Source organism: Carassius gibelio, chromosome B19 (genome assembly GCF_023724105.1).
Source record: "Carassius gibelio isolate Cgi1373 ecotype wild population from Czech Republic chromosome B19, carGib1.2-hapl.c, whole genome shotgun sequence".
NCBI classification, from domain to species: domain Eukaryota; kingdom Metazoa; phylum Chordata; class Actinopteri; order Cypriniformes; family Cyprinidae; genus Carassius; species Carassius gibelio.
In genome coordinates this window covers 8,331,155-8,348,697 of record NC_068414.1, presented here as the reverse complement: position 1 = coordinate 8,348,697, position 17,543 = coordinate 8,331,155, and the positions used below count along the sequence as shown (strand labels likewise).

The 17,543-nt window shown below is 39.9% G+C and overlaps 7 non-coding genes across 7 annotated transcripts; all 7 read left to right on the top strand.

Moving 5' to 3' along the window:
* The first annotated feature begins 253 nt into the window (after positions 1–253).
* Positions 254–383, top strand: LOC127981078 (small nucleolar RNA SNORA3/SNORA45 family). Its single transcript, XR_008160059.1, has one exon. It is a non-coding gene; the product is annotated as a small nucleolar RNA SNORA3/SNORA45 family (small nucleolar RNA).
* Positions 384–592: 209 nt separating this feature from the next.
* Positions 593–722, top strand: LOC127981077 (small nucleolar RNA SNORA3/SNORA45 family). Its single transcript, XR_008160058.1, has one exon. It is a non-coding gene; the product is annotated as a small nucleolar RNA SNORA3/SNORA45 family (small nucleolar RNA).
* Positions 723–3,582: 2,860 nt separating this feature from the next.
* LOC127981075 (small nucleolar RNA SNORA3/SNORA45 family) lies at positions 3,583–3,712 on the top strand. The gene has a single exon (XR_008160056.1). It is a non-coding gene; the product is annotated as a small nucleolar RNA SNORA3/SNORA45 family (small nucleolar RNA).
* Positions 3,713–6,826: 3,114 nt separating this feature from the next.
* On the top strand, positions 6,827–6,956 carry LOC127981081 (small nucleolar RNA SNORA3/SNORA45 family). Its single transcript, XR_008160062.1, has one exon. It is a non-coding gene; the product is annotated as a small nucleolar RNA SNORA3/SNORA45 family (small nucleolar RNA).
* Positions 6,957–7,165: 209 nt separating this feature from the next.
* On the top strand, positions 7,166–7,295 carry LOC127981074 (small nucleolar RNA SNORA3/SNORA45 family). The gene has a single exon (XR_008160055.1). It is a non-coding gene; the product is annotated as a small nucleolar RNA SNORA3/SNORA45 family (small nucleolar RNA).
* Positions 7,296–11,227: 3,932 nt separating this feature from the next.
* On the top strand, positions 11,228–11,357 carry LOC127981080 (small nucleolar RNA SNORA3/SNORA45 family). Its single transcript, XR_008160061.1, has one exon. It is a non-coding gene; the product is annotated as a small nucleolar RNA SNORA3/SNORA45 family (small nucleolar RNA).
* A 209-nt stretch (positions 11,358–11,566) lies between these two features.
* LOC127981076 (small nucleolar RNA SNORA3/SNORA45 family) lies at positions 11,567–11,696 on the top strand. Its single transcript, XR_008160057.1, has one exon. It is a non-coding gene; the product is annotated as a small nucleolar RNA SNORA3/SNORA45 family (small nucleolar RNA).
* The last annotated feature ends 5,847 nt before the right edge of the window (positions 11,697–17,543 follow it).

The window sequence follows — 17,543 nt, the reverse complement described above, 5'->3', positions numbered from 1 at the left end:
ATGTACATGAAGACAAGCATTTATGCTACAAAATTGTCTTTCCTGTTCTTACTAAGTATAAGGTACACACAGAGAAGATACTGAAGGAATGATTCAGCTGTTGTTAATTAGTTGTTTCTTGTTTGACAGTGTGCTGGTCAGGAGATGCTGCTCCATCAGATGGATGATCTCTCTCTGCTTCAGGACTCGGGTGTTTGCCAGGTGCCTCTCACTGCTCATCTTCAGTGTCTGTGATCTCTCTGATCACTTCAGAAGCGAGACTAGAGTCACACCCTGATGCTGCTCGTGGTCCTGGTGTGCTATAGTCCTCGCAGAGTAACTCTCTGCTTATTCATTGGCTGCTGCTTTCTGTTGCCCAGCCAATCACCAGCTCAGAAACAAACCCCTGTGTATCAGACTGTTGTGTGTGTGACTTGCTCAGCAGTGGTTGAAGTGTAATGTGTGGTTGTCTCTCGAAGCCCCTGCAGATGCTGGTGAATGAGGTCATTAATGGCGTATCGGTCAGGAGGAGCGTCCACCGGCTCAACAGTGCTGTCAGCGTGAGTTTGATTCTGACTGACTGATTGTGATTTGTATGTTTTTGATCAAGTAAAGCGAGACTAGAGTCACACCCTGATGCTGCTCGTGGTCCTGGTGTGCTATAGTCCTCGCAGAGTAACTCTCTGCTTATTCATTGGCTGCTGCTTTACGTTGCCCAGCCAATCACCAGCTCAGAAACATGCCCAATACTGTGGCCTGCCATACCAGATGTGAATAAAGCGTTTAGCGTGAGTGATTTACATGTTTAGTAAATGCAAAGACACCAATAGATATCCTGTGGCATGAAAAATCTGAACTTAACCAATCAGGAGCTTGCTGTAGTAGTGATGTGATTACAACATAGCAAGCGGAGGGAAAATCCGAAACAACAATGGAGGACAAAATCATTGTCACTGTATGTAGATACTAGGGATCGACCAATGTGGATTTTTTTTTTAGTGCCGATACCAATTTTTTTTCCCATCAGCCTTAGCCGATGACCGGTAGGGGAGAAAATATTCCTCTAAGGATTGGGACACCACTACTATGACGTCATGCGTCATCATCCGTCTTCTAGCTCTTACAATACACACACATACTGGTGTCCATTAGAGCATTTAATTATCGTTCTGTAGTAATGAGCTGCTTACTGACACACACCTACATCGGAAATCGTGCAGCTCACACATCAAGGAGAAAATAAACTTTTCAACGCTGCCCAAGACTTTTAATAAATACTGAATCACTACATTATATTTTCCAGTGATGAGGGATACAATCGCTGTTTTTAAGTAAACTCACTCTAAAAAGATAAACGCACAGACACGAATACACACAACCTCCATTTCTCTTTATCTCTCTCTCCCTCTTTCTCTGTCGAATAGGCAATATTTGAGAAAATGGTTTAGCGATTTCAAATTATTGGGGGGATTAGCCCCCATCAATGTCTACGGCAGTTATCGCCCTGATCAGACACATGCTGTTGCACTATCATGCAGTCTGTAGTGATATGACGTCTCAAAATATTAGCGATTTTTTTATTTTTTTTTTGCAAACATTTCTTTGAGTAACATGACCTGTAACCACTTACTAGTCACCCCCCTTTTTTGGCATGGAGACAGAAATGACATACCCAAAATAAAAAGGTTTCTGCTCATGATTCTTTCTGACTAGATATATAATCAAAGAAATTTCACAAAGTTTACTGTTCAGGAATCAGAATCACTCAGACTGTTATAATAATAGAGATATAAGCTCAAACATAAAAATAAAAATATTAAAAACATATTTTTTTAAATGTATCGGCCAATTCCGATATGCGTAAAATCCTAAAATCGGCCCGATATATTGGCCGAACCCTAGTAGATACCTGGAGCTGTATGATATTACTGTAATTTCTGGACTATAAGTCACACTTTTTTTTCATAGTTTGGCTGATCCTGCGACTTATAGTCAGGTGTGACTTATCAAAATTAATTTGACATGAACCAAGAGAAAACATTACTGTCTGCAGCTGCGAGAGAGCTAGTGGTGGAAATTATGATTCTTTCAAGAGATTAGTTCATTTTCAGTTCGTTCACCAAAATGATTCGATTCGTTCAGTGACCATTTCTGCGTATTACACAATATGCCAGCAGGTGGCGAAAAAGAGTGTCTTAAGTCAATGAACGTATTGACTTGTTACGAAAACTGATTTGGCTTCATTAAAATGTGTGCATAATCGCATTCAGTATATAAAGTCTAATTAAGTTGTTCAGATGAACAAAGCACAAGGTTTCCTTGCATAATATCATTTTAATTGTTTGGTCAGACAGTTCATATATTAGCCTTTATAATCCCGTTCATAAATCGTGGATTAAACGTGGAATTATGTTCTGTATGTTAAATATGAAAACAAGCGTATGTGCTCAGTACCTGTAACTGCGCTCTGCATTTTGAAAGATTGACCTGATAAATGGCCAACTGAACCGGTTTACTCATTTCGTTCACGTAAGCTATGTGCCAGTTCATTTCATTCACAAACGACATGTATCCATTCATTTAACGGAACTTAAGTGAACGAGAAATATGAGTCAGTGGATTACGTGAACGAGAACGATTCGTGTGCTGGGGATGTACTTCTAATCACAGGAGTGAAAATCGCATTTGATCTGCTCTCGGCGGATACATGATCACTGAGCTCTGACTGTTCGCGTGGAGCTGATGATCTTCGAAATTCGGCGAAACTCATTTTTTAATAGTGCTGTCATTATAAATGAACAGCAGATTTGAGTTTTGAACAACTACCTTCTCACCTGAAATACTTTTAAAATTAAATTTCATGACACACAAAAAATATTTTGGAAACAATAAATGGTGGTTGAAGTCACAAAGCTGCGTGAACTCAACTGGCAGAAGCCATGACGTGAATTTGTGTCTGTTGTGAAGTAAATTTCACGAGTGAATGAAGCGAATAAACTCAATGTTCAAGCGTCCAACTACACACGAATAGCGCAATTTATTTTTGCATGTCGTGTCTGGTGTGAACGCCCCATTAGACTGTGGCTGTCACATTTGGCTTTACCGAGCTCAGCGACTCTGACCAGTATTCTCTCTGACATAATGGTCATAATACAGTAACAGGTAAAATAACTGAACATTTTAATACAATAAAGCAATACAGTAAAATATATAAAGTTAAGTTTTACACAGATTAATGTGCAAAAGAACTGTAAAGACCCATAGGTATGACTTTACAATAATACCTCATTAGTTAACCAAGAAACGGGTTTTTTACTTTATTTTCTGGTCATTTGTTGCACGTGGTTGAGCTTGGGCTTCTCTGTATTTTCCTGAACTTGGTTTGTAGTGACTCATTTCTTGATTGGATCAAACAGTTATTTCTTCTTCTTTGACAGTGATGTAATCCTGAATGAGAAGAGCGCCAGCTGCTTTCTCCACTTGGCTGCTCCAGACACACACAGATAACAGCAGCTGATGACCGCAGGAGAGTTCACACACTGAAGGTACTGCTGCTGCGGTCCATTACTCAGATCTAAATGATTCCTGCTTTAATGTGTGAAGAGCGAGACTAGAGTCACACCCTGATGCTGCTCGTGGTCCTGGTGTGCTATAGTCCTCGCAGAGTAACTCTCTGCTTATTCATTGGCTGCTGCTTTCTGTTGCCCAGCCAATCACCAGCTCAGAAACATGCCCAATACTGTGGCCTGCCATACCAGATGTGAATAAAGAGTTTAACGTGAGTGATTTACATGTTTAGTAAATGCAAAGATGCCAATAGATAAAAAAATCTGAACTTTGGAGAAGTTTCGTGCTGCATTAACCATTCAGGAGCTTGCTGTAGTAGTGATGTGATTACAACATAGCAAGTGGAAGGAAAATCTGAAACAACAATGGAGGACAAAATCATTGTCACTGTATGTAGATACTAGGGATCGACCGATATGGATTTTTTTTGTGTGTGCAAATACTTGAAGAATAAATGTTTCTTTTATTCTTGCTAATTTTAAGGAATAACCAATAAAATGGCTTAAGTGAAAGGAGTCTCTTCAAATAAAGATTGTTGATTACTCCAGTAGGTGGCAAAAACAACTTTTTTTTTTTTTTTTTCATGAATTATTCAAGACAACTCGATTAATAAAAATAAAAAAACTGAATCATCCATTAATTAAACAGGAATTTTAAGCGCGTTTGAATTAATGATTCAAATGATTATTATTATTATTTTTAAATCGACTGGAACATGTTATTCTGTGTAGTTTTGAACAAAACAAAAACGATTTTAAAACATAGACTCGCAGTTTATTATAAATTTGTGGCAGTTCACAAATCACGTCTAAAAATGCGTTCTCCTTTTCACAAGTGCTTGCGCTCCCGTGGCATCTGTCGTTGCTATGCAACCATGAACTGCGCTCTCCACAATGATGAGGAAGCATCAGCTATGGTCAGCTGAGCTTTCGATATTGTCATGGAAAAGTTGGTTGTTTTTATCACATGACCTGCGTTCGCTTGGCAGTCTGAAATGTTTCGATGTTTTATCTCACCAGGCCATGGCAAAAGCATGGACAGACAAACATGCGCATCGCAACCGCGATTTAGAGCACACGTTCAAACCACAGCAAGACGGTCGCTGAATAAAACTCCTACAAAAACCACGGAATCACAGAACAACGTTGGCAACTCGCCATTATTTAATCCTATGACCAATGTTTGTAACAGCTGCCATTACTTAGCTATTTGCAGCTCCCTAGATAACAATGGCAAGCTGTTTTGTAGATGAGGCATTTTCCATTTTGACCCACAGACTTTCTTAGCTATAGTTGCAGTCACATAGAGCAACGTGTTTCCACTTTCCAAGTGTGTGGCAATATTACAGCCGAGTCAAACAGTTAAACGATGCTTTGAAAAAGTACCAGAGCAGGCTTCCAGCACTCTGCTCATGGGGGAGGTTCAATGTGAACTCAACACAGAGCTGTCTGTGGACGCCTGTCTGTAAATAATACCGGGAAAAAACTATCGGCGAACACAGCAGCCACCGATACGCGTAAAATCCTAAAATCGGCCCGATATATTGGCCGGCCGATATATCGTCGATCCCTAGTAGATACCTGGAGCTGTATGATATTACTGTAATTTCTGGACTATAAGTCACACTTTTTTTCATAGTTTGGCTGATCCTGCGACTTATAGTCAGGTGTGACTTATCAAAATTAATTTGACATGAACCAAGAGAAAACATTACCGTCTGCAGCTGCGAGAGAGCTAGTGGTGGAAATTATGATTCTTTCAAGAGATTAGTTCATTTTCAGTTCGTTCACCAAAATGATTCGATTCGTTCAGTGACCATTTCTGCGTATTACACAAAATATGCCAGCAGGTAGCGAAAAAGAGTGTCTTAAGTCAACGAACGTATTGACTTGTTACGAAAACTGATTTGGCTTCATTAAAATGTGTGCATAATCGCATTCAGTATATAAAGTCTAATTAAGTTGTTCAGATGAACAAAGCACAAGGTTTCCTTGCATAATATCATTTTAATTGTTTGGTCAGACAGTTCATATATTAGCCTTTATAATCACGTTCATAAATCGTGGATTAAACGTGGAATTATGTTCTGTATGTTAAATAGGAAAACAAGCGTACGTGCTCAGTACCTGTAACTGCGCTCTGCATTTTGTAAGATTGACCTGATAAATGGCCAACTGAACCGGTTTACTCATTTCGTTCACGCAAGCTATGTGCCAGTTCATTTCATTCACAAACGACATGTATCCATTCATTTAACGGAACTTAAGTGAACGAGAAATATGAGTCAGTGGATTACGTGAACGAGAACGATTCGTGTGCTGGGGATGTACTTCTAATCACAGGAGTGAAAATCGCATTTGATCTGCTCTCGGCGGATACATGATCACTGAGCTCTGACTGTTCGCGTGGAGCTGATGATCTTCGAAATTCGGCGAAACTCATTTTTTAATAGTGCTGTCATTATAAATGAACAGCAGATTTGAGTTTTGAACAACTACCTTCTCACCTGAAATACTTTTAAAATTAAATTTCATGACACACAAAAAATATTTTGGAAACAATAAATGGTGGTTGAAGTCACAAAGCTGCGTGAACTCAACTGGCAGAAGCCTCTCCATGACGTGAATTTGTGTCTGTTGTGAAGTAAATTTCACGAGTGAATGAAGCGAATAAACTCAATGTTCAAGCGTCCAACTACACACGAATAGCGCAATTTATTTTTGCATGTCGTGTCTGGTGTGAACGCCCCATTAGACTGTGGCTGTCACATTTGGCTTTACCGAGCTCAGCGACTCTGACCAGTATTCTCTCTGACATAATGGTCATAATACAGTAACAGGTTAAATAACTGAACATTTTAATACAATAAAGCAATACAGTAAAATATATAAAGTTAAGTTTTACACAGATTAATGTGCAAAAGAACTGTAAAGACCCATAGGTATGACTTTACAATAATACCTCATTAGTTAACCAAGAAACGGGTTTTTTACTTTATTTTCTGGTCATTTGTCGCACCTGGTTGAGCTTGAGCTTCTCTGTGTTTTCCTGAACTTGGTTTGTAGTGACTCATTTCTTGATTGGATCAAACAGTTATTTCTTCTTCTTTGACAGTGATGTAATCCTGAATGAGAAGAGCGCCAGCTGCTTTCTCCACTCGGCTGCTCCAGACACACACAGATAACAGCAGCTGATGACCGCAGGAGAGTTCACACACTGAAGGTACTGCTGCTGCGGTCCATTACTCAGATCTAAATGATTCCTGCTTTAATGTGTGAAGAGCGAGACTAGAGTCACACCCTGATGCTGCTCGTGGTCCTGGTGTGCTATAGTCCTCGCAGAGTAACTCTCTGCTTATTCATTGGCTGCTGCTCTCTGTTGCCCAGCCAATCACCAGCTCAGAAACAAACCCCTGTGTATCAGACTGTTGTGTGTGTGACTTGCTCAGCAGTGGTTGAAGTGTAATGTGTGGTTGTCTCTCGAAGCCCCTGCAGATGCTGGTGAATGAGGTCATTAATGGCGTATCGGTCAGGAGGAGCGTCCACCGGCTCAACAGTGCTGTCAGCGTGAGTTTGATTCTGACTGACTGATTGTGATTTGTATGTTTTTGATCAAGTAAAGCGAGACTAGAGTCACACCCTGATGCTGCTCGTGGTCCTGGTGTGCTATAGTCCTCGCAGAGTAACTCTCTGCTTATTCATTGGCTGCTGCTTTCTGTTGCCCAGCCAATCACCAGCTCAGAAACATGCCCAATACTGTGGCCTGCCATTTCTCTTAACCAGGGGCCTGTACCATGATTAGCTGGCTAGCCAGGTAAGTTTCAGGTTAGTTTGCACCAATCCTGGGTTTTAGGTACCACTTAAGTGGCTTGGCTTTTAGCGGTATTCATTGCCATAGTAACTTACACTCTAGAGCCAGACCCATATGGATTTTTGGGGGCCGAAACCGATATTAACTAAAAAAGAGCCGATTTATAAGCCGATATTTTGAACTGGATATTAGACCCATTTCCTATAAACTGCACTTACACAACATTCAATAGCAAAATATCTGCCTGTTCTATGTATGTGGGCTGTATAAACCATTTTCCAGAAAGGGTTAATGTTTTTAAAAAAAGCCTTAGATTACGGTCTCAATGACTAAACAATTGCACATCAAAAGAATATATTTTTTAATGATCAGGTATGACCTATTACCTACTTATATTTAACCATATTATTACAACATTTTTCAGTTATGTCTGTAAAGCTGCTTTGAAACGATCTGTAAAAAAGAAAAAAGCGTGTGTTCAGCTCATATTTATTTACATGTCCCCTCTGGTTTAATCATTTCTGATGCACCTACTGTAGTTACTATATTTGCTCTCACAGACACATTCACAACGGACCCGTATATCTTCTCTTCTTCTCTTTGTGCAGTCTGAATCAAAACCGCGTCTTGCCTACTGTTACCGGAAGATTACCGAATCAATTCGAAGTTGAACGGTTAACGTTAGTGTCATGAACACACCGCTGTCAATTTTGAGAAGAACCACCTTCAAACAAGTTAATGCACGCTGTACATAACTTCATAACTTCTAGTCATTGACTGATTACGCGGTCATTATGTGGGAAACACTACAGATATATTTAGAATAAGATAAATGCTAACGTTATAGTTTGACCTCTTATTAACGTTTGCGCTCTTCCACTGATAAACATGGTATTGGCTTTGTGGCTAATCTAATATAGCAATGCATTAGCGGCTGTAAGTGATGTTACAGAATATTTAGAAGTGATGATAGGACCGTTATCTAGAACTAGCACACCGTTTTTATATACAGTGTATGAACTAAATCATCTCACATGACGATTGACAGACTTGCCGTCAAAACAGTACATCTCTGTGGCTTGGCTGATCGCTTTCTTCTATAGTGGAGTTGCAGACTCTCTGCAACTGCGGAGCTCCCTCTGGTGGGCAAACTATGCAACACTCATAACATGAGAGAAGCATGAGACTCTGTTTCTCATGTTTCATCGGCCGTTATAAACGCCGATGCCGATTTAAAATGCAATAAGCTCATATCGGCCGATAATATCGGTCGGGCTCTATTACACTCCACGGATAACCTGATCTCAGACTGAAGCTGGACCAATCAGATATAAGAGAAGTGACATGTTGACACAGTCACTCCAGTTTATCTTTAAAAAAAAAAAAATAGAAGTCTGGCTTTAATGATAATTATGGAGTCATTTTATGATTTATATAATTTTGATTCATGTTGTTGTTGTTATTATTATTATTACCGGTCTATCTCTTACTAGCAATGTTAGTTTAACAGTTATTATAAATCGGTTATTTTAAATATTAATGTATACAGATCATGTAATATTAATAAGCTGTAGTATCAAAAGACTGCACTATTTATACAAAATAAAATCTGACCTTACATGTTTGAGTCTCTATCACTATTTATTTTAAAAATGTATAAACTAAGTTAAGAAGTTTCACTTGTCACTGCACTGATAGAGCAAGATCATTTAAGTAAATTTTTACAGAAGTAAATCAAACTTGCTGTGTGTTGCAAGGCTCGTGATTGGCTGTTCGCCAGTGATGTCACACATTCATGTGCACGCGCTCCACAAACTCAGGATCAAAGCCTGAGTTGACAAAGTTGATGATCAGCATCGTGGTACCAACAAAGCTGGATTGGAGAGTTTTGGTTTTGTCAGCTCAGAACTAATCCTGTAACTCTGAATTTGTTCAGCTACCATCATGGTACAGGCCCCAGGTGCAATGCTACAAGTTTGCAAAGTCAGATCACAATATTGATGTGCTCATGCACAGTAAACCCTGGTGGGACAATCTGACAGTTCGGATAAAATATCAGGACACCGGTCCAGAGACGAGATCACACAGAGCAGTTCATTTGTGTGAGTCTGGATATATTAAACACTTTTAAAACTACACAGCCTCAGCATGATTATGATCACTATTGTTTTACTTAGTTTCATCTTGAATATTAAGGAGGTAATCTATTAGACTTTGGCTGTCAGATATGGCTTTACCAAGCTCAACGACTCTGACCAGTGCAGATATAGACAAAACACTACTGCCTAATTCCAAAAGGGGGCGGGGCTTCTCTATGTCCCGCCCTGTCTTCCTGTTTCAGTTGAAATGATGTCACCACATAGAATAACCCTGTTTTTCAAGCCACTTCAGGGAACTTTAAGGTCAGGAATCAGAGACTTGAGAAATTTTTAATTCCCATTTCACAAATTGATCCAAGCGTGCTGCTTTTTTATTCTGTGTTTATCTGTGAGGACCTTGCTGGCTAATCCAAACACTCTAAAGTTTGGCTACTTGCGATCAGAAGCCAAAAAATCTAAGTATAATATTTGCGATATGCTAAACATGTTGCAGGCGATGTGTCACCACCAACATAAAGCACTTTAATTCAACCAATCATTAAACATGACACAGTGTGATTTAAGTCTTGAACTCTGTTTTAGGCTGACCTAAAGAGAGCAAGTTTTTTTTTTTTTTTAACCTCACCGTACCATTATTTCAAATGAAGATTTATTGATTACATGATTACACCAGTCTGTCTTTAGTAACAAGTAAACCTAGATTGAGTCAATGACTACGTTTACATGCAGCCAATAACCCGTTCAAAACGGGATATTAAACCTGGGGTACCCCTTTTCTAACCCGAATATTTGGTCTTGTAAACGCGTTTCGGCATATCCCCATCAAAATGTGTATTCTGCGCATGTTCTGTTCGCAAGGAATCTTGGTCTTTTGAGTCTTTGGATACAGGAAGAAGAATCGGAAATAACGCATATTGCGTCATACGTCCAGACGCTAACCGTGCGTCGCCGTTTACATCGGGATATTGGCGACTGATTACACATTCCATGTATACAGGAGTAACTCTCTCTGCTCACGCATGTAAACGGGTTATCCCGAATGTTTCAGAAACCCGAATAGTGACCTTAACCCGACCATAGCCCGAATTTTAACAACTTGTAAACGTAGTCACTGAATCATTCACTTGGTTATCTAAAAAATACAAATTTCTTTAGTCCCAAGGAAAAACCCAAACTCCATTTAATAAAAAAAAAAAAAGTATTAAATTGATCCAGAGTCATGCAGCTCTATTTTGCACACACAGAGCTCCTAAATGAGCTGATTTTTGATCATGGTATTCTGCTGCAACTAATGTTGGATATCTAAAGGTTTGACTTCATTTTTTATTTATTTATTGTATTGGAATCAAAACTGAGGATTAATCTGCTCAATAAGCAGAATCTGAATTGATCATTCAAATGATACCCAACCCTTCTTGCTGCTTGTTGTGGTTTGTTGATTAAAGCCAGATTCAGATGACTAGAAGAGATGGGGTTTGTACTTATTTTATTTTCTGGTCATTTGTTGCACGTGGTTGAGCTTGAGCTTCTCTGTATTTTCCTGAACTTGGTTTGTAGTGACTCATTTCTTGATTGGATCAAACAGTTATTTCTTCTTCTTTGACAGTGATGTAATCCTGAATGAGAAGAGCGCCAGCTGCTTTCTCCACTCGGCTGCTCCAGACACACACAGATAACAGCAGCTGATGACCGCAGGAGAGTTCACACACTGAAGGTACTGCTGCTGCGGTCCATTACTCAGATCTAAATGATTCCTGCTTTAATGTGTGAAGAGCGAGACTAGAGTCACACCCTGATGCTGCTCGTGGTCCTGGTGTGCTATAGTCCTCGCAGAGTAACTCTCTGCTTATTCATTGGCTGCTGCTCTCTGTTGCCCAGCCAATCACCAGCTCAGAAACAAACCCCTGTGTATCAGACTGTTGTGTGTGTGACTTGCTCAGCAGTGGTTGAAGTGTAATGTGTGGTTGTCTCTCGAAGCCCCTGCAGATGCTGGGGAATGAGGTCATTAATGGCGTATCGGTCAGGAGGAGCGTCCACCGGCTCAACAGTGCTGTCAGCGTGAGTTTGATTCTGACTGACTGATTGTGATTTGTATGTTTTTGATCAAGTAAAGCGAGACTAGAGTCACACCCTGATGCTGCTCGTGGTCCTGGTGTGCTATAGTCCTCGCAGAGTAACTCTCTGCTTATTCATTGGCTGCTGCTTTCTGTTGCCCAGCCAATCACCAGCTCAGAAACATGACACATACTGTGGCCTGCCATTTCTCTTAACCAGGGGCCTGTACCATGATTAGCTGGCTAGCCAGGTCATTTCAGGTTAGTTTGCATCAATCCTGGGTTTTAGGTACCACGTAAGTGGCTTGGCTTTAGCGGTATTCATTCCCATAGTAACTTACACTTCACGGATAACCTGATCTCAGACTGAAGCTGGACCAATCAGATGTGAGAGAAGTGACATGTTGACACAGTCACTCCAGTTTATCTTGCTCCAAATCAAAGGTCACTAATGCTAAAAAATAAAAAAAAGTCTGGCTTTAATTATAATCATTTTAATCATTAGTCATTTTATGATTTATATAATTTTGATTCATGTTATATTATATATCTTTTACACACTAGCAATTTTAGTTTAACAGTTATTATGAATTGTTTATTTTAAATGTATACAGCTCATGTAATATAAATAAGCCGTAGTATCAAAAGACTGCGCTATTTAAAAATAAAAATTTGACCTTACATGTTCGAGTCTCTATCACTATATATTTTCAGATGTATGAACTAAGTTAACAAGTTTCACTTGTCACTGCACTGATAGAGCAAGATCATTTATTTTATTTGTCCTACTTCATTTTTCATATGACATTTAAACATGTCATTCTTCAATCTCTTAACCTTTAGCAAAACCTTTATCCTTCAGTTTTGAATCTCTGGGTCTCTCGCGAGAAGTAAATCAAACTTGCTGTGTGTTGCAAGGCTTGTGATTGGCTGCTCGCCAGTGATGTCACGTTCATGTACACGATAGGGCTGTCAAAATTGCTCAAATGATGTTCGAATATTCCCTCTAAAAAACACCTAAATATTCGAACTATTCGAACATCTGGTTGCGCATGTTGTCAATGACGCGCATTACGTCAATAACAGGCCAAAATAATACAAAGAGACATAACTACTTGTATAGAAAGTCTATTTAAGCTTAAACATATGACAACATATTACCTACACAAAAATAAGGAAATCAACTAATGGCCGAGACTGCAGACCTCACGCTCTCTCACACTCACGTTCTCTGTGCATAACGGTTTAAATGAACAAACACATTTTTGTGCAAGCAATTTAAAGCTGCAGTAGGTAACTTTTGTAAAAATATTTTTTACATGTTAAACCTGTCATTATGTCCTGACAGTAGAATATGAGACAATCTGTGAAAAAAAAAAAAAAATCAAGCTCCTCTGGTTCCTCCCAGTGGTCCTATTGCCATTTGCATGTATATATGTATATATGCCAATGTATATAATAAGCGAGTACACCATGAATCCATTTTCCAAACCGTGTTTTTAGCTTGTCCTGAATCACTAGGGTGCACCTATAATAAGTGTTTATATTTGGACTATTTTAGATTGCTTCGGGGATACCGCGGCCGAGTAACCCAGTACCTTTGTGATTCTTCATAGACATAAACAGAGAGAAGTAGTTCCGGCTACGATGTTCTTCCGCAAGACGCAAGCAGTTCTGTTTATTAACCGCTAGAGCGTCAAAAGTTACCTACCGCAGCTTTATGGTCGCGACTGTTGTCCCATATATAGCCGGCTTCATTCAGTGATTGAAACAAATATTATTAATATTAATTGAAGTTTTACAGCATATAAAACTGACATTGAATGCTCAGAGTGAGCTGTGCTGTGGTGAACATGGAACTTTTCCTTGACATTAAATAATAATCAAACCTCGGATCCATTGCTTGACAGAACTCCCCGAAGCGTGCCCCATCTGCGATACTGATCGGTCTCGTCCTTACAAATGAACAAAATTATATTATCAGTTATGGCCTCTTGTCGTGTTGCAGACCAAGAGCTTACGGCGGGCGATGCAAAGTAACAGACGTGACTGTTTAGCTGGAGTTCCACACATTATGCCATGCTCATGTGGGTACACATTTTTGAGATGTGACCTCATGTTGCTACTGGTCGAATGGCATGCTAACTGTATCTTAAATAGCTTGCATACAACTTTATCTCGCGGGTCAACAATTTTACCTCATTTTCTCTGCTGCGGTCGTGTTGGGCTCTGCACTTGCTGCCATCTTCCATGAAGACGCGTCAACTTTCAGCAGTGATGCTGTGCCAGAATCCTGTGACCTGTCCCTGAACCCTCAGGCGCGCTAGCGCACCCACTCGCAAAGCAGACAACCACGCCTCTACTACCACAGACTTTTTTTCCACTTAAATCGAATATTAATTTTCACCTTCGAAATTAGTTTTTTTTTTTTTTACTATTCGAATACATATTCAAATTCAGAATATTCATTGACAGCCCTAGTGCACGCGCTCCACAAACTCAGGATCAAAGCCTGAGTTGACAAAGAAAGTTGATGATCAGCATCGTGGTACCAACAAAGCTGGATTGGAGTTTTGGTTTTGTCAACTCAGAACAAATCCTGTAACTCTGCAAACTTGTAGCGTCGCACCTGGGGCCTGTACCATGATGGTAGCTGAACAAATTCAAAGTCAGATCACAATATTGATGTGCTCATGCACAGTAAACCCTGGCGGGACAATCTGACAGTTCGGATAAAATATCAGGACACCGGTCCAGAGACGAGATCACACAGAGCGGTTCATTTGTGTGAGTCTGGATATTAAACACTTTTAAAACTACACAGCCTCAGCATGATTATGATCACTATTGTTTAACTTAGTTTCATCTTGAATATTAAGGAGGTAATCTATCATACTTTGGCTGTCAAATATGGCTTTACCAAGCTCAACGACTCTGACCAGTGCAGATATAGACAAAACACTACTGCCTAATTCCAAAAGGGGGTGGGGCTTCTCTATGTCCCGCCCTGTCTTCCTGTTTCAGTTGAAATGACGTCACCACATAAGCCCCTTTCACACTGCACGTCGGACCCGCAATATTCCCGTAACATTGCCTGGTCGCCTTCTGTGTGAAAGCAACCACGTTCCGGAAATTGATTACCGAATCGAACCCGGGTCGGGCACATAGTAACATTGCGGTAATCGATTCGGAACGAGCGCTGTGTGAACAAAAGCCAGATCTAATTCGGTATCGAAGTGATGACGCGCGTTATCGCGCGACTCTTTTACCGGCTGTTTTGAAGGAAGATCAACATTCGCGACGAAAACATATGTGCAAACTGTAATGAAGCAGAGATCAGTTAGTTCCTCACTTTCCGCGCTGACGCAGAGATCGTTTGCTTGCTTCAGTGAAAGTATAACGTGCCAAGCGTTGTCGACTCGTACATTACACGTCACACGCTGATGTCACGTGTCGTTACGGGATCTTCAGGGCTTGTGTATGAAAGTACGCACATATACCGGGTCATCACTGGCAGTGTGAAAGTGCCAAATCTAGCGACCAGGGAGCAATTACAGGAACACTTTACCCCTGTTTTTGCCGGAATGGCAGTGTGAAAGGGGCTATAGAATAACCCTGTTTTTCAAGCCACTTCAGGGAACTTTAAGGTCAGGAATCAGAGACTTGAGAAATTTTAATTCCCATTTCACAAACTTATTCCTGCCTGCAGCTTTTTTATTGTGTTTATCTGTGAGGACCTTGCTGGCTAATCCAAATACTATCATGTTTGGCTACTTGCGATCAGAAGCCAAAAAATCTAAGTATAATATTTGCAATATGCTAAACATATTGCAAGCAAAGTGTCACCAACAACATAAAGCACTTTAATTCAACCAGTCGTTAAAGATGACACCAGTGTTATTTAGGGCTGCACGGTATTGGGAAAAAATGACATTTCATATCGCAATATAAATCGCAGAAATCGCAATGTCATTTTTTCTTGCAAACAAAAATGGGGTGAGCAGATTCACATTCTCATTTTAAATGATTTAAACCGACACCATCGTGTCAATTGATTAATATGCGCGAGGGAGAGAGAGCAAGACAGCGCTCGTGTTGTTTGAAGCGCGCTCGCTCGCTCTCTCTCTCTCTCACGCTCTCTCTCTTTCGCACTCTCCGCGAATCACAAGCGTTAAGGGCCGGGGAGCAGCTGGCCCATACAGTTAATGAATAACGGATCAACTACGACAGCCTACATCACACATTGCAGTGTGACTATCGTGGATTCGAACATCGCTATATCGATGATTAAACAACACACCATGCAGCCCTACTGTGATTTGAGTCTTGAACTCTGTTTTAGGCTGACCTAAAGAGAGCAAGTTTTTTTTCAACCTCTCCGTACCATTACAGGTCCTCCTCAAAAAATTTGCATATTGTGATAAGTTCATTATTTTCCATAATGTAATGATAAAAATTAAACTTTCATACATTTTAGATTCATTGCACACCAACTGAAATATTTCAGGTCTTTTATTGTTTTAATACTGATGATTTTGGCCTAGAGCTCATGAAAACCCCAAATTCCTATCTCAAAAATTAGCGTATTTCATCCGACCAATAAAAGAAAAGTGTTTTTAATACAAAAAAAGTCAACCTTCAAATAATTATGTTCAGTTATGCACTCAATACTTGGTCAGGAATCCTTTTGCAGAAATGACTGCTTCAATGCATGGAGGCAATCAGCCTGTGGCACTGCTGAGGTGTTATGGAGGCCCAGGATTAGGCCTGGGACGGTATTGAATTTTTCTTACCGCGGTTGAAAAGCAATAAATTCCCGTGGTATTGCGGTAAACCGCAAACTCCCCCCACCCCACGCCACCGTGATCGATGGACTTTCACTTTCGCACACACACGGGAGGCTAACGAATATAAAGAAAAGGTTTATTTCACTTTTTCTTTTTTCTTTTTTTTTACATTTAGAACAGATATGGAATGATGTCTGAAATACAAATTCTGCAAAACGAAATAATAGGCGAGGTTACCCTAGCCTTCATATTTTTGGGGGGCGATATCAGATAAACTATTAAACTATAACGACTTTTGCGCACACAGAGGCTAAGGCAATTGAGCATAAGGAACACGTTTATTTAACATTTATTATTTCACATTTAGAATAAGAAAAAAAGTGCTGGCAAAATGAAATGCGCTATGGTTTACATAACAGCCTTCATATTTTTTGCTAGAAAAACTAGCATGTTCACTTTGTCAGGTTTAAGGGAGGCCCTGAAAGACGTAACGACGTTACCTGCAGCACTGAACACGCGTTCTGAGGGAATGCTTGTAGCACAAATGGTCATATACAGTATTGTTCAAAATAATAGCAGTACAATGTGACTAACCAGAATAATCAAGGTTTTTCGTATATTTTTTTATTGCTACGTGGCAAACAAGTTACCAGTAGGTTCAGTAGATTCTCAGAAAACAAATGAGACCCAGCATTCATGATATGCACGCTCTTAAGGCTGTGCAATTGGGCAATTAGTTGAATTAGTTGAAAGGGGTGTGTTCAAAAAAATAGCAGTGTGGCATTCAATCACTGAGGTCATCAATTTTGTGAAGAAACAGGTGTGAATCAGGTGGCCCCTATTTAAGGATGAAGCCAACACTTGTTGAACATGCATTTGAAAGCTGAGGAAAATGGGTTGTTCAAGACATTGTTCAGAAGAACAGCATACTTTGATTAAAAAGTTGATTAGAGAGGGGAAAACCTATAAAGAGGTGCAAAAAATGATAGGCTCTTCAGCTAAAATGATCTCCAATGCCTTAAAATGGAGAGCAAAACCAGAGAGACGTGGAAGAAAACGGAAGACAACCATCAAAATGTATAGAAGAATAACCAGAATGGCAAAGGCTCAGCCAATGATCACCTCCAGGATGATCAAAGACAGTCTGGAGTTACCTGTAAGTACTGTGACAGTTAGAAGACGTCTGTGTGAAGCTAATCTATTTTCAAGAATCCCCTGCAAAGTCCCTCTGTTAAAAAAAAGGCATG